At 42.5% G+C, this 27,595-nt stretch overlaps 1 long non-coding RNA gene and 1 pseudogene across 1 annotated transcript in view; both read right to left on the bottom strand.

The window, feature by feature from the left end:
• Positions 1-3,672: 3,672 nt before the first annotated feature.
• The window catches only part of LOC134965286 (nicotinamide N-methyltransferase-like), a 91,253-nt pseudogene continuing 67,330 nt past the window's right edge, over positions 3,673-27,595 (bottom strand).
• The window catches only part of LOC134965492 (uncharacterized), a 37,341-nt gene continuing 35,456 nt past the window's right edge, over positions 25,711-27,595 (bottom strand). The window contains exons 2-3 of the long non-coding RNA XR_010188397.1: positions 26,032-26,160; positions 25,711-25,945 (exon numbers count right to left, since the gene is read on the bottom strand). This is a non-coding gene — a long non-coding RNA (uncharacterized LOC134965492). The remainder of the gene's footprint in view (positions 25,946-26,031; positions 26,161-27,595) is intronic.

Below are 27,595 nucleotides of genomic sequence, written 5' to 3'. Positions count from 1 at the left end.
TGTTATATCAGATTCATTCCTCGGATGGCACCTGAGCATTATCACGTGGATTTCAAAGGGCAAGTGCAGGGACCTCATCTGTATATATATATAAATATATATATATATATATATAAAAGGGGGACGCTGTCTGCCGTAATGTGTAAAAAGGGGACGCTGTCTGCCGTTCTGTGTAAAAAGGGGGACGCTGGCTGCCGTAATGTGTAAAAAGAGGACACTGTCTGCTGTAATGTGTAAAAAGAGGACACTGTCTGCCGTACTGTGTAAAAAGGGGGACGCTGGCTGCCGTACTGTGTAAAAAGGGGACGTGGTCTACCGTAATGTGTAAAAATGGGACGCTGTCTGCCATAATGTGTAAAAAGGGGGACTGGCTGTCGTAATGTGTAAAAAGGGGACGCTGTCCGCCGTAATGTGTAAAAGGGGGACGCTGTCTGCCGTAATGTGTAAAAGGGGCTTTACCTGGTGTAGTGGCGCTACTGTGCGGCGTAATTTGAATAATGGAGACTACTGTGCACCGTTATATGAATTGGAATTATTTTGCAGCCACATCCCTTCCCCATGAAGCCACACCCCTATATTTTTTGCGCGCGCCTACGGCGCGCTCTGTCCCCCTTTTACATAAGGTGGAGGCGCCACTGCCATTTCTTGCACACAGCGCTAAAAGGTCTAGTTACAGCACTGCCCCGTGTTCCCACTTCCTCTGTGTGTGTCTCCTAATGTCCCCACAGCCAGATGGGTCAGGTCACATGGTGTCTGCCGGCACTGTCAACAGTGGGTTACAGAGTTGTTTGCTACTTGTCTATAGGTCCCCAGTGTCCCCGCACTCTACTCAGATCCTCTCGTTACACTGCAGCATCGCCGGGTGTCCAGGTGAGAGCAGGTCAGGGGTCCAGGTGAGCAGGGAGTGCCATGGAGGGGAGGATCATGGATCCATGAAAGGACTTTCTGGCAGCGGGGATCAGTACAGTCACTGGGAGTCCCGCGGGCAGAGAGGAATTGCTGTAAATGCAGTACGATGCTGCTAGGTCTGCTTGGCAGCATGAGATAGGCAGGTCTGCAGGCACAGTGACCCCTGCTGAGTCTGCCCAACTGACAGGGACCTTGCGGGGAAATAGCGGGGAGGGATCTGAAAAGATCCCTCACCTGCACAAGCTGCCGTATCAGGGACAGCAACAGAAACTGGTAACTGCTTGGGGGTGGTAGCGGGCATCAGCATAGCAGCGCTATGGGTCAATGGCGGGACTCGGCGAACATTATGACTGCAGTGCCTCACCAGCTACTGACCTCACCGCACGCCACTGGTCAGGTCACACTCAGTCAACCACACGCAAGAGTTGTTACAGCACTAATATTGGGATGTCCTGGTCCATCCACCATACAGCGGTGACATGGCACAGAGTGATTTCCATGTCTTTGGACTATTGAAGAAGCACCTAGGTGGAAGTTGAATCGCAATTGACGGTGAAGTTCAGCAAGCAGTCATGTCTTGGCTTTAGGCGCTTGACACTGATTTCTTCTATGCTGGTAAAGATGCTTTGGTATACCACTGGAACAAATGCCTAGACATATGGGGGGTATATGGAAAAATAATCTGTACCAAGGCCATATTAGTAATTATGCATATGAGTTAAATAAATTTATGCAGTGAGATGTCTTCTTACCTTATTTATTGAACCCCTCTCATATTATAAAATATATATTGCTTGTTCCATTAAAGAAAACAACTTTTTAAATACAGTGGCTCCAAACTACTGTAATGTGTATTTCTTTCTTACAGATTATTTATGCAGATAACATGTCTAAAATATATTTTTACTGTGATCATGTTATTGCAAATATATTTAATCTCTTTTAAAGATAAGTAACATTAAGATAAAATGAATCTAAGGGCCACTATTCCCTGCTTTTTCTCCTTGTCCTCTCGGCTGCTTTGACGTTGTGGACCACCCTCTCCTCCTGCAAATCTTTCACTTCATTGGTCTGTCTGATAGGGCCCTCTCCTGGCTATCCTCCTACCTCTCTCATGATTCCTTCTCTGTCTCCTCTCATGATTACCCCCCCCCCCCCCCCCACACACACACACACACACACACACTTCCGCTAACAGTAGGTGTACCTCAAGGTTCTGTTCTCAGACCTCTCCTTTTCTCTCTAAACATCCTCTTTAGGTGAGCTCATTCACTCATTTGTCTTCTAGTATCACCTCTATGCTGATGATACTCAAATCTACCTTAGTTCCCCTGACCTATATCCCTCTCTTCTCACTCTTATCTCCAACTGTCTCTCCACTATTTCTTCATGGATGTCCCAGCACTTTCTTAAACTTCACATGCCTAAGAATGAGCTGATCATCTTCCCAACCTCCCGCATAACATCACTTCCCACAATTTCACTGTCTATTGATGGCACAACAATCTCCTTTAGCCCTCAATTATGCTGTCTTAGAGTTATCCTTGATTCCTCTCCTTCAAACCATTCAGCACCCCTCACAGTCCTTCCACTTCCATCTCTAAAATATGTCCAAGATCAGACCCAGGATGCTGCCAAGACCCTCACTCACTCAATGGTCATCCCCAGATTGGACCGTGATCTCTTCCTATCTAACCTCCCTGATAAATTTCTCTCTCCATTCCAATATATCCTCAATGCTGCTAGCCCAGCTCATCGACCTCTCCAAATGTCCTACGCCTAGCTCTCCTCTCTTACAAACCCTACACTGGCTCCTCTTCCCTTTTCAAATCCAATTCAAGCTTCTCACACTCACTTACAGAACCCTCACCCATTCTTTTCCCATTTACATATCTGACCTTATCTTCCTTTACACTCCCACCAACTATCTTTGCTTCAAAAATAAATGCCACCTCTCCTATAAACTGGTTACTTATTCCCATTCCTGCCTCTAATATTTTTGCCAAGGTGCTCACTATCTTTTGATTTATCTACCTTTTAATATCGGACTCTCCACCTCTAAACAACTCTTTAAATATGGTCTCAAGACCCACTTATTCATCAAACCCAGCTTCAAAGAAATTTCCCGTCCTGTAAACATTCTCATGTTGACCTGATGACTGTAGTCAAGTCATATCACATCCATGACTGTTTATAGCAATAGCTATTGATAGCTACTGTATGTTACTTACTGTATACTAACTAGTGTTTTGGAAAAATAAAGAAAATCATTTCTGTCTCAGTGATATTTTTATCTTTTATTTATAAGGCACAATAAGCATACATAGTACTGTTTTTGAAAGAAACATGTTTGAACATTGCATAATAATGGAGAAGAAAAGCATGAGTACACTACACAATTGGTAATCATAACATAATAACATAATATAGCATAGGGTAAAACATTTATATAACATCACAACCTGGGTAGAACAAAAAACAGAGGCAGCTTGCTTTAGCTTGAAGAAAATAAAGTGGATACCAAGTGAAAAGTCAATTAAATACTCATTGAGCCCATAACTAACATATAGATTAGAAAACTATTTCAGAGATGCTAAAGGGGAGAAGGGGACAAGGGACTGAACTTCAGAATTTCTGATAGTAGCTCTACCTAGAATATGTGAATAGCTGATAAGCAAAGACAATGCATGCAAAATATTTCAATCTTGAGCCATGGATACCACTGTTTTAGTGGTTGCAAGAAGTTAGGTGACAGGATTACCATTACTGTGGTTTATGAGCAAGGACATAATAGTGACCATCATGGCCACAGACATCCAAACTTGACTTATTATTCCGAGGAGTAACTATCATTTTCTCAATTATATAACCTGCCTCTTTAAAAGCCTTCTCCAGGTCATCTTTTGTGATGTACAAGCAAAAAAAAGTTTGATACCAACGTAATAAAAATTAGAATTAAGCACACTTAAAACCATTAAGTGTCCCCGAGGTTTAATCAAGTTTTTGACATTTTTCAGAACAGTGCAGTATGATTCTATGGTCTCACAGGGCGCTTCAAGGCAGAGGCAGGTGAGGAGACAATCAGCGGGAGGCAGAACAAGAGGATCATAAGGGTTACTTTTCAATGCATCACATTTCAGGACCTGTTTCACCTTACTGCGGAGCGTCTCAGATTTTTCTTCAATGCTCTCCCTAGAAAAGTTACACATAACATGCTGTTATTATTTGTCATTTATTCCTAGTCAGTAATCCTGCATTCAAAATTCCATAATACAAAATTATTAAAAGTGTACTAAAGCTCACAAAGAATGAAAAATGCATCCAGCACTTAGCAAGTTATAGCAACATCATTTAACCTTTCTAAAACATTATATAATGAGCCACCAAGTTCTTTGCCCACATGTGGGCATTCATTTCAACTCAGTATACTTTACTGTATGTACTTAATGCAACCTCCTTGCCTCCTTTCTTTATGTTCTGCCGTTGACTTTGCCACCCACTTCACAGTTTATATTTAATCCATACTGTTTGTCTGGACATGACATCCCTAAATCAGCAATAATCTCCTAGCTGCAGATCCAAGGGCCACACCTTTGTACTCATTCTCCTTGACATCTCTTCTGCTTTTGACACCATGTCTCACCCTCTTCTCCTGCAAACCATGCAATCCCTTAGTCTGTGTGATATTGCTCTCTCTCCAGTCTGTCCTCCTAGATCTCTGAATGTTTTTTTCCTCTGCCTCCTCTCTTGATTCCACATACCCCTCACTTCCACTACCAGTAACTATCTGAGACTGAACTGATAATCTATCCACCAGGGGCTGGCTGGGTATGGAGACAGGATGCCATCTGCCCCCTGGGCCAGTGCAATTTAAATGTTCCAGGGCCATCTGACTGCAGAGGCAGGCAGAGGATGCTCCTGCTTCCCCTGGCCGCTGCTCAGCTAGGGACAGATATAGAGTAGCACAGGTGCAAGATGTTTGGTAAACTTGCACCTAATTGAATGTATATACAGCAGGGCTGGCCAAGCCAGTCCTCGAGATCTACCAACAGTTCTTGTTTTCCAGGCCTTCTAGAGATCCTTAGAATTGTCAGTTAGGAATGAATGCAGCACATCTTATTTAGTAATGACTACACCTGTGCACTAGCTAGGTGGTCTGGAAAATGTTAACTGTTGGTAGATCTCGAGGACTGGTTTGGCCAGCCCTGATATACAGTATATAGGTACTGCCCTTTATTTTATTAGCTATTTAAACCATGCCACATTACACAAACCACACCCCCAACATGCCCATTTTTGCATTGCATTCCCTGTGAAAAGCTGGGCCATTTACTTGAGTCTGCACCCCAGGCTGAAAGTTGCCAGCCAGCCCCTGCTTTCCACCCACCCGAATAACCTCAACTACCTCAATTTAATTTACTATTGACAGCACAACATCTCCTCCAGCCTGCAAGTGTGCTCTCTTGGAGTTATCTTTGACTCTTCACTCTCTTTCACAGTCCTACCATTTTCATGTGATAAATATCTCTAGGATCAGCAGAGGCACTGAGAGGGTTGGGGGAGCAGGTATTAATTATCCAGGCTCAGGCTTGCAAGATGGGTCTAGTCAGTCCCAGGCTCACCCCCCCTCCTCACCTGGCAGTTAGCAAAGTAGCAATCACTATCAATACATATTTGCACCAACCCTATACTTGGTGCAAGATATCATCTAAAGATCTCTGTGAATGCTTAGCTCGGAATTCCATCAACACGCTGACAGCAAACCCACAGCACAATATTCATAAGTGTGAACACCTGCCCAGTACCATTTATTCAGCTGCATGTGAAATGTGACTGAGATGTGAATGACTTTGCAGCACCCATAGATTTATGGCACCCATCCGCAACACATGCACAGTTGCTAAATTATAGCAATTCTATTTGCTAATCGGACTTGTGTGAAACTCTAAGTTTATAATCTCATTTGACACCTGGGAGTTACAGTGTCAAGTTTAAAGGTCCATTGACTTTCTTTCTAAAGTAGCTGTTCTGTCAGGTCTCATCCTTTGATCCCTAGTCTTACATTTTCAAGACCGCATGCTTTTAAATCCTTCGTGGATCCTCCATGGTGTTAAAGAAAGTGTCTCGCAACTGAAGTTATTTTTTTATTTTATTTAGCAAAGTCAGAAGCATTACGTATATTAGAGATCATTCTGATCCGATCGCATGCTGCAGTTAATCGCAGCGGTGCGATCATGTCACTACTGCGCATGCCTCTGCCTGATTGACAGGCAGAGGCAGACGCTGGGAGGGGAGGGAGCAGGACGACGGCATTAAGCCGCTGTTTAGGGGGCGCAGTCTGGCCAATGCAGGCATGACCGGACCATTGGGGGCAGGCAGGCCGCAGCGGCTGTGTGACGTCACATGCAGCTGTTGCGACCCAGGCAGCAAAGAGGTTCTCCCAGCCAGCCGCAGGAGCTGCACTGACCAGGAGGTACTCTTGAAATGCAAAAGCGTGCAATGCTTTTGCACTTCTGCATGGGGGGCCGGCACTGACATGCATGTCTGAGTGTCTGACTGTAGCTGTGCTAAATTTAGCACAGCTACGATCAACTTGTAATGACTTCCATTACCTCCATGTTCCAGAAGTCTTTGGTTAAAAGGGAGCGTGGTCAACCCTACATATTTTAAATTGCAACTGCATTCCAGACAGTATAGTATGCCCACTGCGTTGCAACTGATGAATTGACGTAATGGTAATATATTTCCATATCGATCAGTGATTTAATCTTTCTTGATTATTTCTTGATAGGACTCCTCACCATCTCACTGGATTCACCACACTATTCTGGCACCATCCACTACTATATCTCTCCCTCCGCTACAGCAGCAGGCGGCTTGCGTCCAAAGAGAGGACACTTACAGCGGGATCCGTGCGGCTGCAGCGAGCCTGCTATTTACATACCAGCTTCTCTCCCTTTGACCATCAGTGGACGGCCCACGTCCACGGAGACCAAGAGGAGATCCATATACAGCAGGACCCTCGCAGCTGAACTCTCAGCCGGAAAATCACACACCTGCCTCTCTCCCCTCGATCTGCAGCCCTGGGAGAGTGAGGAGATCGTTGGCAGTGGGATTCCTGTGGTTACCCTGTTGGCTTTCAAGTGACACTCTCCAACATCATAAGAGATTGAGCACACGGTGGACTCACCCGAGGACGCTCGGGTACCGGCCCCATTGGATAGGTAAAATAACCATTTATATTGCTGCCCACTTACTGGCTCTACGAACATTCAGCTTTCCTTATGGTCAATATTTCACACAGGAGCCTGCCAAATTTGTCATCAGCTACTACTGCATACATCGTAACTTTATTCATTACAACTTGAAACAATATCCTAAAGCAGCTTATAAGCATTTGCTACAGTGATTCACGATTGTCACAATAAGCTGTTTTTCATTCAGACTGCCATTAGTTATCTCAGTCAATTTAACAGTTGTTTTTATTTGATTGTCATAAATTCTATTCATATGAATTTTTTTTATATTTTTTTAATGTGGTTTTCCAGTGAAAATAGGGAAAGCACATAGTGTTTATATACAAGGCTTTTTTAAAGTGAGCGATATTTATCGAATTTGCTGATTAAATAAATATTTTTAGAATTGCCATTGACTCCTATGGTTGTATTAATTCTCTCAGGGCATTACAGTTTTTATGGTGGTATGAACGCTTCTATTATTTTCTTTTCTTTTGATTATGTTTGTGCAGGGCCACAGGGAAATGTCCCTCTGTTTTTTTGGGTGGTTGTGCACCTTTTTGGTAAAGTTAACTTTTACCAATTTATCCTTGAGATTAGGTGCCCTCTGCCAACAGATCATAGCTTTGTCTCCTAATGTGGGTCTAAGAGTATCATCAGTAAACAATATATTCAAATTTCACTGAATGAGCTCTTAGAGCTCCCTCCATCCTTTGCAAAAGTTGCTGATGAAGCAGATTTGCAGTCTTAGTGATTCCTTAACAATCTTTGAAGCATGTTACTTGCATGTAATAATTTTTATACTACTATGTGTGTGTGTGTGTGTGTGTGTGTGTGTTTGTGCGCACGTGTGTGTTGGTATATGTATGTATGTATATATATATATATATATATATAAAAGCAAGTCCGGAGTGCCGCTGCCATTTCTTTGCTTTTCTGTGGATTGTTCGCTACGGAGGGCACCCGGATTCATTGAGATATACTGGGAGTGCCGGGCATTACAACACTGTGTATATATATATATATATATATATATATATACAGTAGTCCGGCAGTCACAGGCAAACAGCTTGAAATGAAAGCACTCTGGTGCCCTCCAACCAGACTGAAAGTCCGTATGTATATAAGAACAGAAATGCGGCGGCACTCAGGAATCAAATACAAGGTGAAACCAGCGGGTGCTTTATCAACGTTTCGGGGTTCGTGACCCAGTCATCAGAACACACACGTGTCCTGATGACAGGGTCACGAACCCCGAAACGTTGATAAAGCACCCGCTGGTTTCAACCTCGTATTTGTCTCTTGAGTGCCGCTGCATTTCTGTTCTTTATTTATATATATATATATATATATATATATATATATATATATATCTTTTCAGGAGTCTAGTAGTTAGTTCTCCACTTTTTTTATTCAAAAATCTTTTAGTCTGTGCAATTTCTGCACAATCTCAAAAATTCCCCTTTCAGCAAGTTTTTTTATTGTACGTGGAAAATGTGTGCTCTTCTGATGTAATAAACTGTTGCTTGCAGCCTATTTACTTGAAAGCTTAGTCATCAGAATTCCATATGTTTATTTACTTAGTTGTACTGTAAGTCCAGGAAGGTGACTTCATTTTTGCTGTAATCAGAGGTGAGTTTAATATTGAGGCTGTTGGTAAGTAGGATCTGAATGAAATCCCATAGATCTCTCAAATTTCTGTGCTAAATCATAAGTATGTTGTTTATGTTTCTATACCAGCATGTGATGTACAGTAGCTGGTATAGATATTGTTGATGTCACTGAAGACCTACTCCCTCTCCCACCATCTGGGGAACAGGTTGGTATAAGTGGGTGCACATGCCATGCAAATCTCTGTTCCTCGAATGTGTAGGAAAAAACTTATCAAATGTGAAAAACATTTTTACCCAGAACAAATTCAAGTAGTTGTAGGAGAAACTCATGGAAGTCATCAAACCCTTAAGAGTCAAGATAAAACATCACAGCTAGCAGTCCATCTTGATGTTTAATACTGGTGTAGAGAGACTCTACATCCACATTGACAAGAGAGTGGTCATCATCCAAAACAATATCATTAAGTTTAGACAAAACATTGGCGGTGTCTTGAAGATAGGAAGGTAAGCTATAGACATAATGTCGATTAATGAATATGCTGGAAGATTCTAAAAGACATTTTTAGGTACCTTTTTTAGTAAATTGTACCCATGGGTTATGGACTTGTAGGAAGGTAAGTTCTTTGTTAGTGATGATATTTTTCTTTGATAATGTAGCTCACAGATGACTAAACGAGATGATAAACTATGGAGCATTTTTATAAACCCTATCCTTCTCAGAAAAATATCATAAGTGTCCTCACTCCCCCTATTCATAATCTATCCTGTCATATTTGCACAGACACTGTCTGTTCTCTAACACAGTCCAATTCCTCTTTCTAACTTATCCCTTTAATTTCCACAAAAACGTATTACATTACTCTTTGACTAAACACACACAGTACATCAAGTGTAACAGACATACATAACATCCTTTCCTCCACACCACCAGCAGACTTTAGGTAATGCCCAATTTAATTCCTTGTAAATATATTGCAGCCCCTACTACTGCATTAAGCAACTAACAGGTGGACCATGCTGTCACTCAAAGTCCCACCCTCTTCTGTGATAGGTGGACATTGACATTACACACCGTCCCTTGAGAGGAAGGTGACTTCCAATTAAGAAAACTTTTTGAAAAATACATCAAAAGCTTTGTGAAATGTATGCCTCAGAGTTAGCAGTTCCCACTCTGCATGAGCTGGAACTCGCACATCCATCACCATGCTTTAGCACAGCGGTGGCATCCCTCACGCAGCATGGCCCTGTACAGCAGTGCTGTGGCAGTTGGGACAGTGGTAGCCACCATCCATCACAGGTACACATCGGCTGCAGGCACCACTTTTTTATATCGACTATATTTCATACTGTGAGGCTATTAATGGCTAATGAAACCCTGCAATACTATATGTAATAGTGCTCATATATGCAACTTGTAGCTACATAATATGCATCTTCCTTCATTTTACCACAGAACCTACAACAGTATTGCTACCCATTGTTTCCTAGAGAAAGGGGTGGACTGACCATAGTGCCCACTGGGAAGAATCCCAGTGGGCAAATGTGCATGTGAGGCCTGTTTTGTTTGTTGACATGTGAGGGGTGGTGCTGCCACCATGGTAAAATGGTATACCTCTGGTGTTGTCCATGTGAGGCCACGTCTACAAATTTTTTCAGGGCCACTTTCAGCTCCCAATCTGCCCATGCCCTTCTTTGAAAGAAAGTACAATGGAATATGCTAGCACTACATAAATGTTAATAAATAAATGAATATTAGGGCTGCTTCCATATATTTTCCGGTGCTGATTTTCCATCCTAATTCACCCTGACAATAGGGTTCTCAATACACAATGGGAAGCAGCATCTGTATGTTGGGTTACACGGGGTGTATCCTATACTTAATCTGAATACTCCAATGCACTCTACCTTGATCCTGAACTGATTACATCAGGGCTTAGTGAGACCTATTTTAACAGCAGATGCAGGTACTATACTAATTTAACCCCTTGTGACATCCATTGAATATGCTCTTTTGTTCACTGTCATTTGATACATAGTTGACCAGTAGCAATTCTTGGACACTCCAACACATGAGGCTATAATTTTTACTAGCACTATATACTGTCACTTCACTTGCCTGCACCGGATGTGCTCTTTTATTCATCACATTGCTAAATGATTATATCAAAGATTAATCTAAAATATTGATGTTTTGGATACATTTGGTCCCTGGGACCCATGCATATTTTTGCTTACTGGAGATCACTAATTAGTCCAATGTATGCACTGTAATTCACTGCATAATTAATATAGATTCTGGACTTTGCTTTGAAGCTTTGCCTGAATAATGCATCACTTGGATCATTTAGGGCATTTTTGATTACAATACACCAGGTGGCTATTATACAGTCATAGTGCTGTGATTGATGTGGTTCAACTGTTTAATATTCTCATGGGTTTCTTGCTATTTCATGAGAATATCTGTGTATTTGCATGTGTTTTGCATTTTAAAGTATATCATATAAAAGCTATATTTTAGTTGTATTTATAGGCCAGAGTGCCAATTAAGTGCGTTGTTTCTTTCCTTTTTGGACTTGTGTTTTAGTTGTACATTACTCTCAGGGTGCTTCTCCATGGAGCCAAACCTATACCATTTGGTCATACTCATTACTATGCGGATTAGCCTATACCCCCTACTCACACATTTTTTCAGTCAAGGGAACCCAGCCCTCCATAACCACATCCCACTTTCCTGTTTCCTTAACCATACAATAATTGTCCGTTAGTGATGTCAGCAGAGATTGCAATGTGGTGAGTGGTCTTCCTATGATTAACCCACTGAGATCTTCTCTAATTTGAAGTATATTTTTGACCAAATACATATTTTTAGCAATTCTGTATCCAAATTATCTTATATTGATTACGTGACCAGCTCTATTTTATATATACACATCTGATTTTCATACCTTTTTGTAATTAGTTCCATAAAACCATTATCTTTAATTTCTACATGGATTCCCTTCAGATTTTACTATTGAAACAATGACAGCCTTCTGCATTTGTAGTTATTTCCCTCCACCAATAGCTGAAGACTGGCATTTGCACAATCATATCAAACGCAATTATCCAATACCTAATATTTACCTAAAAGACTTACTTATCGAGCACCTACTGTATTGTAGAGCTGATTTGTTACATCCTCTTTCTCTAATTATACATCAGGCTTTAAGCTTTTTTACAATACAGATTTTGTATTTTATTTTTCTCTCTAATTATACATCAGACATAAAGCTTTTTATGATACACATATAGTATTAGCATTTTTGTGTGTTACTGTATACACTGTACTGTATGCTTTGCATCAACTTTAGTTTTTGTATACCTACTGTACAAATTGTCATTTATATTGTTGTGCATGAGTTTTATTGTTTTTTGTTTTTCATTACTTTACTTGCCTTCATCAGGACATCTCGTCACACCCCCATTCCGTCTCTCTGGTGGTAAATGTAGATGCAAACAAACTGCATATGACTCTACATAGACACATTTGCCTGCACTCATTTTCTTAGCAAGTGCAGTGGGAATACATGCCAGTTACACTATGCAAATGCATGTACCTTCCAATCTTCATCAGACCATTCAATTAAGCATGTACCTTCCAATCTTCATCAGACCATTCAATTAAGCATTTGATTGATTTTTGGGTGCTCTCATGTACAATTGTTTTACCGGTAACACCACATAGCAATGATATAGTAAGACTCTGTCTGCCAGTCATTGTGTGAATAAGTCACATTCCTTAATAACATATCTAATCATGGAAACATGCAACTGCCATATTTTTTTTAAAACAGTTTTGAGTAGAATTACCCTTTAAGTTTGCATGATCTCAATTCAAGACCCTTGTTATGCATTATATAGCTCTTGCCTTCCAGCTCACTCAGAGATGTGACAAACTGTATGGCATCCAGTCTACAGTTTTATGTTCCTTCTTAAGCCATTTTCTGTAGATTTTGTTCAAGAAAATCAAGGTGATTGTGTTACTCCAGTAAGTTGGCAAGTATAGTGATCTTTGTTAGACAAAGGAGAGATTTACAGTATAAAATCTTGGCACTAAAGTGGAGAGAGATAAAATACCAAACAATTAGCTTCTAACTGTATTTTATGTCAGGAGATGATTGTTTGGTATTTTATCTCTCTCTATAATCTGTGATAAATATGCCCCAAAATCATTTTAATTTATGATCACATTAATTGAAAACCCTGAGCATACCTGTTCCCTTCAAGCTTGCATACATATTTGATAACATGAGTCCAATCGAAAGCATTGGGATCTTTCCTCAGCCATTTCTGAAGTTCAATGCAGTTTTGATCAAGAAAATCAGAGGAGATTATGTTGTTAAAGCCTTCACAAGCAGAAAGAAGATGGTAGATAGTCGGCCCAGAACCAAAATCAATCAATGTGTCTCCTCTTACACCACCTTACAAAATAAATATATATATATATATATATATATATATATACACTGCTCAAAACAATAAAGGGAACACTAAAATAACACATCCTAGATCTGAATGAATGAAATATTCTTATTAAATACTTTGTTCTTTACATAGTTGAATGTGCTGACAACATAATCACACAAAAATTATCAATGGAAATCAAATTTATTAACCCATGGAGGTCTGGATTTGGAGTCACCCTCAAAATTAAAGTGGAAAAACACACTACAGGCTGATCCAACTTTGATGTAATGTCCTTAAAACAAGTCAAAATGAGGTTCAGTAGTGTGTGCGTGGCCTCCACGTGCCTGCGTGACCTCCCTACAATGCCTGGGCATGCTCCTGATGAGGTGGCAGATGGTCTCCTGAGGGATCTCTTCCCAGACCTGGACTAAAGCATCCGCCAACTCTTGGACAGTCTGTGGAGCAACGTGGCGTTGGTGGATGGAGCGAGACATGATGTCCCAGATGTGCTCAATTGGATTCAGGTCTGGGGAACGGGCGGGCCAATCCATAGAATCAATGCCTTCGTCTTGCAGGAACTGCTGAAACACTCCAGCCACATGAGGTCTAGCATTGTCTTGCATTAGGAGGAACCCAGGGCTGACCGCACCAGCATATGGTCTCACAAGGGGTCTGAGGATCTCATCTCAGTACCTAATGACAGTCAGGCTACCTCTGGTGAGCACATGGAGGGCTGTGCGGCCCCCCAAAGAAATGCCACCCCACACCATTACTGACCAACTGCCAAACCGGTCATGCTGGAGGATGTTGCAGGCAGCTGAACGTTCTCCTTGGCGTCTCCAGACTCTGTCACGTCTGTCACATGTGCTCAGTGAGAACCTGCTTTCATCTGTGAAGAGCACAGGGCGCCAGTGGCGAATTTGCCAATCTTGGTGTTCTCTGGCAAATGCCAAACGTCCTGCTCGGTGTTGAGCTGTAAGCACAACCCCCACCTGTGGACGTCGGGCCCTCATACCATCCTCATGGAGTCTGTTTCTGATCGTTTGAGTAGACACATGATCATTTGTGGCTTGCTGGAGGTCATTTTGCAGGGCTCTGGCAGTGCTCCTCCTGTTCCTCCTTGCACAAAGGCGGAGGTAGCGGTCCTGCTGCTGGGTAGTTGCCCTCCTACAGCCTCCTCCACGTCTCCTGATGTACTGGCCTGTCTTCTGGTAGCGCCTCCATGCTCTGGACACTACGCTGACAGACACAGCAAATCTTCTTGCCACAGCTCGCATTGATGTGCCATCCTGGATGAGCTGCACTACCTGAGCCACTTGTCTGGGTTGTAGGGAGGTCATACAGGCACGTGGAGGCAACACACACACTACTGAGCCTTATTTTGACTTGTTTTAAGGACAGTACATCAAAGTTGGATCAGCCTGTAGTGTGTTTTTCCACTTTAATTTTGAGGGTGACTCCAAATCCAGACCTCCATGGGTTAATAAATTTGATTTCCATTGATAATTTTTGTGTGATTTTGTTGTCAGCACATTCAACTATGTAAAGAACAAAGTATTTAATAAGAATATTTCATTTATTCAAATCTAGGATGTGTTATTTTAGTGTTCCCTTTTTTTTTTGAGCAGTGTATATACAGTATATATAAATGTATATGCCATATTACTTATTTATATTCAGGGTATTTAAAAAAATGGAATGCTTACAGCAATGGTATTTTTGTCATGTTCAATAAGAAGAAAATTACCCCTTAGAAAATGCTCTATTAGATTCAGTATAATTAATAACCTAAATATTTATATTCCAAAAAGCATTTTTGTATTGCTAAGGGGTGCTACCAAAGACACATACATAATTGGTATCAATTGCTGATACAAGCTTTTTGGCATGAGAGAAATGTATATTCTGTTTTCTCCTGTGAGACGTGGTATATAAACAAAAAATCATTATTGAGTATATTAAATCTGTATTATAACACCTGGACTACAATAACCTACACAGTTATAATATGAACCCATGACAGTGGTTTCCAAACTTTTTTGAATCACTGCACCCTAGAATTTTTTCACGGTACCCCCAGGCCAAAAGTTTCTTATTGAGAAATTTAGAAAAAATATGAATTTAAATAAATTGGGTTTATATGTCTTCCTTAGGCTCAATTATGTGGTAGGGACAAAATTTGCTTCTGTTTGTCCACATAGTTTATGATTGGCAGCCACTAGCACTGGTTTTGCCTATTACATTGACCATAAATAATTTTAATTGGTCCTGGACCTCCAACCTAAGACACCCCTGCAAGTGTCCTGAGGCATCCCAGGGTGCCTAGATGCACAGTTTGAGAACCACTGCCCCAGGGACTAACATGAAATAATTTATACAACTGAGTAACCAACTCTTATTTGCCAGTTAGTTACCAAAAGTTTTGAGATCTTTTCATTAAAGTTTATAGTAAACACATAGAACATAAACTTTGATAGCAGTGAAGAGCAACTTTGCACATCTAGTCTGCCCTAAACACATGTTGACACTCACACTTACACACTATGGTTAATTTTTGTAGTGAGCCATTTAACCTTCCAGTATATTTTTGGAATGTAGAAAGAAATCAGAGCATCGGGAGGAAACCAAAACAAGTAAGGGGAGAATATATAAACTCCACACAGTTAGGGTCATGGTGGGAATTGAACCCATTACCTCAGTACTAACCATTATACCATCCATATGGCCATAAAGGAACAATTAATCAGAGAGCAATCGTTCATTACATGCTTTAAGTTATTTTACACACTTATTATTTGTCATGTTGCATTGTTTTCTTTTGTACTATAAATACATATTTGTTTTAATTAATTCTAATGAAATGTTTTTTAGTTGGTTTTTAGTAACAATTCAACTGTGCACCGAGTATAGGAGCTTTTGTTTCTGTACTCCAATGATACCAATTCAGGGTACAGTACTTCCAAACATGTCTACTTTAAGGTACTGTACATGCAGTAAATGACCATTTCTCTAACCACTCCTACAACCATATGACCATTATTTTAAGCATAACAATGCCAAGAGGCGGATTGGCCATAGGGCTCACTAGGTAGATTCCTGGTAGGTCAATGTGTCTGTGTGGCATGTGGCCCTACCCCCCACATGACAGGCAGCCCACCGCACTCAGTACAATGAATTGTCCCTATTCATTCTGTTATTCCATCTCTGCAGTACAGCAACTCTGCCCTCCAGTGATGTTGCCTTGGCTACATGGTATGTTATAACTCTTGTGCTGCCCATGTCGGGCCACTTCTACAAAATGTTACAGGGCCACTTTTAGTTCTCAATCTGCCCCTGGTCACAGAAAAAACAACAGCAAAAGATGTAAGGAAAGCCACAACTGCATACACTCATGTCCTATGAGGAGGGATATCACCCCCCTCAACAGACCCCAACCCCTCATCAGACCACACCCCCATTAGGGCTGCTGCTTTCAATTTCCCAGGCTGGTTTTCCATCCCAATCTGCCACTGATGATACCTACATCGATTTAAGCCCAAATTCTTCTTCCTTGTAAAACATATTATGCATAAATTATATAAATCTATAATACGTTTTAGAAATGGCGATATGATTGAAATCAACTATATCCGGTCTTTTCCACCTTTGACCTCAATAAATTATGTATTTTAAACTATTAATAATCCACATTGTATTATATATCTTTTGGTGCAAACTTAACACTAAATAATTATAATAAATTAATGGTTTTTAACCTTTCCAGATCTCAGAAAACCAGGACTAATGTCAAGACCAAAAATGTCATGTCAAAATTATTTTAGAAACACAGCGCACCTGGTTACTGCAGCTCAATAGAAAATTAACAGGTGACACCCACACCAATGGTTACAATGAATTGAACACATCATTTTATCACAGCACTGTAAAGCTGGGTACACACTAGAGCAGGCCTGGCCAACCTGTGGCTCTCCAGATGTTGTGAAACTACAAGTCCCAGCATGCCCTGCCACAGTTTCAACAAACCCTAATAACAAAACTGTGACAGGGCATTCTGGGTTCGGTAATTTCACAACAGCTGGAGAGCCACAGGTTTGCCAGGCCTGCACTAGAGCAATGTCAAGCTGATTTGCCGTTTTGCAATAACAAATTGGCTACATCGCTCCGTGTATACATGTGATTTGTGCGCTCCTGCGGTCGTAAGTGATGGATATTCATTGACTCTGCTGCATGGCCAACCGGACTTCTTGAACTAGCGACCTATGCAAATGAAGAAAAGACCTGTAATCGTTCTGCACTTCATTAAATCTTTCCAGTGTGTTTGGTCGAGGGTCATTTGTCTCTTTAAATCAACCCAATTGCCTGTTGCCCCAGTTTGTACCAAGCTTAAGTAGTATCCTCCCAAGTTGACTAAATTTAGAATGTATGCCATTTGCATGTATGCAAAAAACATAACATATTAGGCCTGATTCTTAGTCGGATACATGTAAGTGTCTATTGATGGTCATCTGCAAGGACTGAGTGCAAGTACTGAGATGCCTACTGTCAGAGTCCGTAGGGGCTCAAATACCAATTTGTCACCATCAATTACACCAACAAAAATTGTATCAGCCCTATGGCAGGATCTGTTTCTCCATTCATGTATGGCCTCCTATGTGAGCAGCTGAGCATCTGTGTATGGAAGGTTATAATAGAATACAGTGCAGGGAAAATTCCCAGTGGGCCACACTCCCTGGGAGCCCATTTCCTCCTCTAGGGATCATGTTCCAGTTTGTGCACTTGAATAATACATTCTGTATGTTACATTATATTGTACAGGACTATGGTGCAATTTCTGCAGTACATTGCTGTTGTTAATCTGGTACATTATCATGCATGCACTGGCAGTATTTACTATCTATCTATCTATTTATCAAAGAGCCCAAACCATGCACTCTCTAATGGTTAGCCACTTGGCCACACACCCACTGGAGACTGACCACACCGCTAAACATGGGCCCCTATCACTGTATTGTCCTGGTGAGCCCTTCATGCCCCAATCCAAAACTGTGTGCATGTAACAAATTACACAGACCATCTGGTCGAGCTTCCATAACATTCTTATAAGACGGACCATCTCTGTGCATGCGAAAAGCCACCTCCAAGTAATTGCCCAGGAATACCCGTCACTTTTCAAGGACATCTCTGGTACTAGCTCAATTGCAACAGTACCAGTAACTCATAGAACATGTGTGTTGTATGAGTTTTTTGGGATTTTCATACACGCAATAGCAAAAGTTTGCTCACCTACATTAACATGGTCATTTACTGTGACTTAGAATCAGGCCCAAGTGTAATACGCATAACAACAAAATCATATAAAATAAAGTCCACCCTCAATCATGGATGAAAAGAGGTGTAGAATTATTTTTCATCAAGGGAAAATATGGAAGCAAATCTAAACAGGAAAATGTTTATCTACAGAACTTGATAAGAGTAAGAATAAATGCCTATCATTATACTGAAATCAGGAATCATGAATGCAGAAGCAAAGGATAAGGCAGAATCAGGTCACTAGAAAAAGCTGAAGTCTAAAACAGGTAGCCAAAGTCACAAGGTTCAGGTATGCTGGTGCTAGGTATGAGCCTTTTCTCTGGCACAGGAGTGCTCCCAGGAACATCCTTTTATAGGTGGGCTTAATTCAGGCACCAATCAGCATTTCCATATTTGCTGTGTGTGGCCCTTAAAGTCTTACACAGAGTGGCATGCGCATCCCCATGGGAGCCAGACTGCCTGTGCACTGTAGCCACTGAGGGGAGCTAGAGAAAGAGACAAAGGCAGCAGGTTCTGGAGGCTTATCCCCCACCGGTTTTCCCTGCCTGGGGACCAGTAAGGTAACACTGTGTTTGGCCAAACTGTGACATTACCCCCTCCTGTGTTGGGCACCAAACACGCAACATATGTCGTGCCAGGATACTTCTGATGAAACTTCTGAAGGAATTGAGGTGCACAGATATCTGACACCTTGACCCAACAGTGTTCCTAGGGACCATATCCTTTCCAGTCTAAAAGGAATTGAACTGTGCCTCGAGAAATCCTGGAATCCAGAGTTTGTATTACCTCATCTTCTTCTTTGTGATACATTGGAATGGCTGAAGGTGTTGAAAATCAATTGATAACAAAGGTTTGAGCAGAAAACCATGGAACACATTAGGGTTCCTGAGTGTGTCAGGTAGCTTCAGCAACCAGATTAATCACCTGGAGGACCTGGATGGGACCTATCTGGTTGCAAATTTTATTGTAGGCACCTTTAAGTACAGATTTTTAGTCGACAACCAGACCTTATCACTTGGACTTCAGCAAAGGAACTTTTCTCCCTTTCCTATCTGCAATGATATTGCACCATGACAAAGCTTTACACAGATTCTTCTTTACCTCCTTACATATATTAAGGAAGCAGTTTACGGTTCCACAAACAGCTGGAAGTGATTTCGACCAATAGTCTGGCAGCTCAGGTAACACAGGATGCAGACTGTACTGGATAAAGAATGGAGAGTGCCCTGACAACCCATGACGCAGGTTATTGTGGACAAATTCAGCCCAAGTTAGCAAGGTTACCTAATGGTCTTGATTTGAAGAAACATGAATCCAAATAATTTCTCCAACTACTGATTCACCCGCTCTGTCTGCCCATTACTCTGAAGGTGGTAAGTTGAAGAGAATCTCAGGTTGATCTCTAAACACTTAAAAGTACATAGGGGCTAATTCAGAACTGATCACTGCTGTGAGTTTTCGCACAGTGGGCGATCAGGTCTGAACTGCGCATGCATATGCACTGCAATGTGCAGGCATGACAGAAAATTAGATCGCACCGGTGATCACAAGAAGATTGAAAGGAAGAGGGCGTTTATTGCTGGCAACTGACCGTTTCTAGGGAGTGCTCGGAAAAAAGCAGGAGGGACCTGGCATTTTGTGGGTGGATTCATGATGTCAGCCCTGGCCCCGATCATCACAGTGGCTGAGTAAGTCCTGGGCTGTGCAGAGACTGTTTGTGCAGCTCTCCTGCACATGCAACAGCACACATGCACAGAGAATTCCCCCACCCCCTGTAGGCAGCGACTACCTGATTGCAGAGATGCAAAAAAAATGCACTCTAGCGATCAGGTCTGCATTACCCCCATAGTGCTCTCCAGATCCAGACTCTACAGTGTAGATGTGAATTGCACCCCTCAGTCAGACAATGTCCTTAGGAAACACGTGCAGCATGACTATCTCCCTTATGAATGCTTTTGATAACTCTAGTGCTGATGGTAGACCCTTTGGAACAAAGCAAGTTGCTTTAGAGAATTGGTTCACCACCCTGATGGTGTTGAACCCTTGACAGGAAGGAAAATCCGTAACAAGCTCAATAGAGTTGTGAGTTCAAGGGTGATCAGGTACTTATAGTGGAAGCAAGGACCCCAAAGGAGAGAACAGAGGAACTTTGTGTTGTGCACAGGTAGAACAGGCTGCCACAAAGTCCTTAACATCACTAAGAATTGTTGGGCACCAATAAATTCTGAGGATTAACTCCAGAGTTCTCCACCTGTATGACCACTGATGTGTGATGAATGCACTCACTGGAGTATTAGCTTAGAGTTCAGGTGCTACAAATGTCTACCCCAGCATAATCTTGACCTTGCTGGTGACTGCTACAAAGCGTGCAGGGTTCAGAATGGACTTGCCTTCACGCACTTCGTTCCCCTCGGCAGAACTGCATGCCTGAGACAAGGCATTGGCTTTGATGTTTTTGTCTCCCGACCAGTAGAATCACCAAACTGAAATGATCAAAAGAATAACGATAATCTGAAATGATGGTGGTTTAGGTAACGAGCTGATTAGAGGTATGTCAGGTTCCTGTATTCGGTATAAACTGTCACTGGAAATTTTGCTCCCTCTAACACATAATGCCTTTTTTTGAAAGGCCAGCTTGATGGCTAAAAGTTCTTTATCCCCAATGGCCTAAATTTTCACTGAAGTTGAGAACTTGTGGAAAAAAGAAACCACAAGAGTACTACTTCCCCTCCAGGTCCTTCTGTAAAATTACTGCCCCATTCCTGACTGCAGAGGCACCTACCTCCAGGAAAAAAGGTTGGTCACAGTTGGGTAGCCTAAGGATGGGAGTGGAGATGAAGTACTATTTCAAATGACTGAACACCTTCTCTGCATCAGAAGGCCAAACTGTAGTATATTGAACCTTCTTAGTGATGGTGATGATGGAACTGCCTATAGAAGTTACAGAAGCCCGGGAAATGTATTGCTTTTAACCCCAAAGGACACAGCCAATTTACAATGGCGGACAGGTTCTCAGGGACCATTTGGAGACTGGAGCCTGAAATAATATAGCCTGGAAACACAAATTGTGATGAAGGAGCACTTCTCAAACTTGCAGAAGAGCTGAATATCCCGAAGTCATGACAATACCTCACATATATGCTTGCAATGACTCACTAAGTACTTGGAGAAGATCAGGATGTCATCCAGATACACACACATGTACTGGTATATCAGGTTTCGGAAGATGTTGTTTATGTATTGTAGAAGACAGCAGGAGAATTATTCAACCCAAAAGGCATGACCAGGTACTCATAATGCTCATGCCATATGTTGACCACTGTCTTCCACTTATCCCCTTCACGGATTCTGATTCATTTGTAGGTCCCGTGAAGATCTAACTTTGAGAATCTCTTAACCCCTTTAATATGGTCACCAACTTCTGAGATAAGAGGTAGTTGACACCAGTCCTTAACAATGATGGTGTTCCGACCCCGGTAAATAATATACTGTATGGCCTCAGGCCTCCATCTTTCTAATTAATGAAGAATATACCTGCTGCTGCAGGTGCTTTAGATTCCCTGATGAAACCTGGTTGAAGGTTCTCCTTGATGTATTCAGACACCACTTGGGTTTCAGGGAGTAAGAGACGAAACACTCCTCCATAATAAGGAATTCTCCAAGGACAGTCCCACTCTCAATGAGCTGGAAGTGTCTCAGCAACTTTCTTGATGAAAACTTCCCTAAAGGACTGATTCAGTGCTGTTAAAGAGTCATTTGGTAAAACATCTGAACTCTGTATTACTTGATGAACTATGTTTGCACTGCACCCTCTATGACAAGAGGTTTACTCCAGTCCAGAGTGGGAGTATGCTTGTGTAGCTACAGAAAATACAGGATGACAGTGACTGCCTATGCACTGTAACCACCAGTGGGAGCTGGAGAAGGAGACACTGGCAGCGAGCACTGGAGGCTTCCATCCTGCTGCCCTTCAATGTCTGGAACCCCAGCACTGCCAGACCTGGTAAGTGAGTTCTGTATTCAGTCACACTGATGGTGTGACAACCTGGACCATACCTCCCAACATGACCCTCTCCAGGAGGGACAGAATTGTTATCACCTGTGTTGAAACAACTTTCTTATACATTAACCTGTTCAACACAGGTGCCGGTGATCATACAGTAAGAGGGAAGTCCAGGAGCAGAGCATTCTGTCCCTCCTGGAGAGGAACATGTTGGGAGGTATGTGGACCATTAGGGTGCCTTGAGGACTGGCATTGGGAACCTCTGCTGCAAACCTTTAATTCCCCAACTTCTCTTCCATCAGACATGAACTCCAAACTTGTCTGCCCAATCTGGCTGGTAGGAAAGAAAATCAGGTAATGTCTGGGAGCAAATGACAATCAATCATTTGCTCTCAAAGTCCAGAAAACAGATAAAACTGGTTGTTCAGATAAATTAGTTAAATCAAATAGATTTAACCAATTTGTCTGGATAACCATTTTTGTATGTTTTCCGATGTTTAGGAGCAAATGGTAATTCGTCATTTGCTCCCATACATTAAGTTTACAAAATTTTACCGGATACCTTAACCAGGCACTGGTCCACAAACAGCATTTACACAAATCTGAGGCTCCCTGTCTAACCCACTGGCCTGCCCTCTATCGCCTGGCCATCTGTTTGCATTAGGAGCTTTGAGCCCTTGCCCTAACAAGCTTTATTAAAGTGTGGCACAGGTGTGCCTGATTCCTTGGAGCGCTTGCTCCAACACCTGGACCGGACCTGCATGGATGGGATCTCATGTATAAAATGGCAGGGTATTTCTGTGTATCAACAGCAATACAATAATATAATTTCCAACTGCCAGATAATGTTTGACACAATATTAAAGAGACAACTTGAATCTACCCAACACCCCCCCCCCCCCCCTGGGGCTTCCTCTTGGTCCATTCCTAAACTCAGATAGCTTTGGCCCAAGGCACTCGAACTGTTGTGCCCTGTCCTGCAAACACCCGGGGTTGCATCTGGACTAGACCGCCACAATATAGATATAGTATATATATATTTCGCAAGATGGAATAAGGAGGTGCACAATAGTGAAGTAAGTCTTATAAACACATTCATAGTGTATTAGGTAAAATATACACTCACAATATATCACATAAAACAAGCATCTCACAATAGCGACAACAGTCGGACTCTCAGTTCTATGTGGAGGCTCTATTCCATTCAGCGTCCCGGAGATCCCCGGCGCCGACCTGGCAGTGAGTCATAAACCAAGCCTCGATCTCAGCGGTATGTAGGCATCACCTCAGCTCAGTCATCAAGTTCCCAGACCGGTTTCATCTTACTACTTCCTCATTGGGCATGTCCATGCAGTGTGCACGGTGGTGTTTAAATAGACCTGTGCTTTGAGCCATTAATCAATTACCTTGCCACAGGTGTACTTTACTATGTTAACCTCATACTTACTCATAAGCAAATCACAATTGTGAACAGTACAATCACAATCTATCATAGTACACATATACATATTACATCATTACATGGGTGGTCTTCAGTATGCCGGCTGTTGGGATCCGGCTGCTCAGTATGCCGGCACTGGTATCCCAACACGCGCAATACTGACAATTATTCTCCCTCTTTGGGGTCCACGACTCCCTTGGAGGGAGAATAAATAGCGTGGCGAGCATAGCGCACCACCGTGCTCGCATCAGTGGTGAGTACAGCGAGCCCGCAAGGATCTCATTTGTGCTCGTCCAGCTACCGGTATGCTAGCGTTCGGGATGCCGTTGGTCGGGTCCCGACACCAGTATGCTGGCCACCAGCATCCCGGCCGCCGGCATACCATACTACACCCCATTACATATATTATACACATACAAATTCATAAAACATAAACCAGAAAATCTAAAACAAACTGTGCAGATATGGCCACCATTTTATGGAAGAATATACCCAGGAATTCCCCTGGGGCTTCCTCTTGGTCCAGTCCTAAACCCGGATCGGCAGACTAGGAGAAGCCACACATCCTGCTGAGTATTATCCACGTAAAAGAAATTGTGGCTTATACAGAATTCAGCATTATTGCTTTATTGTTTGCCTTACTGAGTTGGTATATTCAATACATTTGTAGCTGTGAAATCAGCGCACCTTTTATTGTATCTTTTATTGCAAAGCCTATTTTACTGATGTGGGATTAATATGATCATTATTTGGTCATCCATTCCTTTATGTCCTATCTACTTGTTTTGATATTGAGCCCCTGATGAAGTCCAGTCGGACGAAACGTGTTGGGTTTCTGGTTCGGATATAAGAACATCGGATATGTACTAATTAAGAAAACCACATTGGATTAACAAATTGTCCGCAATATACGGTGTCCATATCTGATGTCTGCATTTTGTTTATGTCAACCATTTGTTACTTACTGTGATTGTTGAATACTTTTATATAAATATATTTAAAAAAATTATTTTAAAGTGAATTGTGGTCAAACCCTGGAATATATCATTGGGTTTAGCTCCCTTAGACACCACCCCCCTTTTACTGCATTTGTACTGCTGTACTCCATCTAACAGGGAGTAAGTCTTGAGGATGAGCTCTTCATTTAGTGCTATTGTTAGGTCTACCCCATTCTGTGTATATATATATATATATATATATATATATACACAAACACAGTATATATATATATATATATATATATATATATATACATACATACAGTTCGCAATAGCGGCACTCAGTGACGAGTTCTTCAGAAATTTAAAATATCATCTCTCTGCTCTTATTTCAACATTTCAGGATCATTTATTTAAACCCTTTTGTCTATCCTGACGAAAAGGTTTAAATAAATGATCCTGAAACGTTGAAATAATCGTGATGGTGTTTTACATTCCTGAAGATGTTGTCGCTGAGTGCTGCTCTTGCGAACTGCGTATGATTTACTCCTTATGTTGTTATGTGGCACCTGGATGCAATTGCTAAGATAACAGAGGAGTGCTGGTCCTTTTGAACACTATATATATATATATATATATATATATATATATACACACACACACACATACTTGTTTTTCTATCCTCATCGGGACATATGTCTGGAACCTTCCTCATGGGGACCTATTCAGGAATACCTGCCTAATGAGGACACCCACATAATTGATTTATTTTCGGGTTTAATTAGAGATAGAGGAAACGTGTATTCAGCAGCAGATACATTTTATTCAGGAAAGGTTCTTTCTCATTTCAGCAGTAATTCGGTTCTTAATGTAAAACTTAACCGAGAGCCAGTTCCGAGCCTTCAGCGCTTGTCGTTCTGCCCTTAGGCACGCATCACAGTCATTCTTGCCCGGCACCTTGAATGAGCGAATGAACCGAATCATGCGACGTTCAACAGCTTTCACTTCTGCTGGGGTCCACGGATTGCGCTTGGTACCCCTTCTGTCACCTGTGCGGGAGAAGAAAGGTCAGTCACCACGCAACGCCACCACCAGTCATGGACGCATCTCAAATGGAATGGACAGTCACACCCACCTTTAGCTGCACCTCCATCCACCGCCGACACCACGCTGCCGGCTTCTTTTCCCATGTGACCCATGGGAACCTCAGTATCCTGACTCTCTGGCTCATCCCCAGAGTCATCGCTCACCACCTGGATCGGCTCTGTGGATAGAGAAGGACAGGGAAACCGATCACACCAGCCCACTTAGACAGTCAGTCCCTGGAGCCACACTGTCAAGTGATACCTACCGTTTGGATCAATGGAGATCTCTTCCAGATTGTGGCCCCGTAATTCAGCCATTCTCCCTTGCTCGAGAGCCAGAAACAGCTTGCTCAACTTGGCCAGTTGAAGGGTACCCTCCGGGAGGCGGTAATAATGCCGATGCACCCGAATATCATGTCCAAGGAAATCAGCAAGCTGATCCATCTCTGTATCGCTCAGGTTGAGGACTCGGGAAAGTGTAGCCACATGCTTCCGTAGGCGGGTGGAAGATAATGCTTCGGGGTGCTTGGCCCCACACTCCCGGGCGTAGAGACGTATGCAGTCGGATCCCCTATAATGGGACATGGCTGTTGGCCTAGCAAACATGTAGATATTGTGTGGGGTCACACCACATTCTGTCCGCTTCTCTATGAGGAGCTCCATCGCTTTCTGCATGCTTGGGGATAGCAGGACAGGGACTTTCCTGCCTCTTTTCCCAGGAATCTCAATACGGGAGAAGTGACGACAGAGTGCCTTCTCCAGCTCTGACAGGGCCTGGGCCACATCACCCTGCAAATCGGCTGTGTGCCGTAAATCGAAGGAGGAGAGCAGCATCTTGGAAACCTCACCTTCTCTCCTGCGGTTGAAGAGAATCAGCTGCGTGAGGGTAACTTTGGCCAACATGGACCACTGCTGTTTGGAAGGGTGGGCGGACAACTCATCGATGTACTCTCGCTGACGGTCAAGGAGGTACAGGTTCAAGCGCTTAACATCATCAGTGAAGGGCAGAAGCAGCGGTGCATTCCATTTTATCTCTCGAAGTGTCTTCAGGGCAGCAGTGGAGATTAGCTCGCTCCACCTCGCCTCATAAATTTTCCGAAAGTTTAGGGCACGCTCCTCTGTCAGGGCACTGCCCTCCATCAGTGCCTGACACTCCACCATAGCAGAAATCTTCTGCAAGCTGTGTCCCACCTTCAGAGCCAACGAGGGTATTTTATATGTATTGGTGCGGTCATCGTAACCGGCCAGGCTCCTCACAGCATGCACCACTTGCAGGAAATTCTGTGGGCAAATGAAATCTTCCATACACCGCAACGGTGTGACCTTCATCGCCTTCAGCAGAAGCCGCCCCACCTCTCTGAGCTTCTGACGGATGTAATCATGCTTGCTGACATCAGACCCCAGACGGTTATAGAGGTGCTGACCGAACTGCATAATCCAGCGGTCCCCTTTGATTACCGGTACCACATCATCATAATTCATTTCGCTCAGCAACTTCCAGAGGCCAGTGCCAACATCTTTCGGGAGCGGTGTGGCGTAAGTGAAGAGACCCTGCACCCTGGTTCTTCCAGGTTTGGGGCTGACACTTTTGCGGAGCGGGCACCTCTTCACATG

This window comes from Pseudophryne corroboree, chromosome 10 (assembly GCF_028390025.1).
Source record: "Pseudophryne corroboree isolate aPseCor3 chromosome 10, aPseCor3.hap2, whole genome shotgun sequence".
NCBI lineage: Eukaryota > Metazoa > Chordata > Amphibia > Anura > Myobatrachidae > Pseudophryne > Pseudophryne corroboree.
The sequence above is the reverse complement of the archived record's forward strand: the minus strand, read 5'-3'. Positions and strand labels throughout refer to the sequence as shown.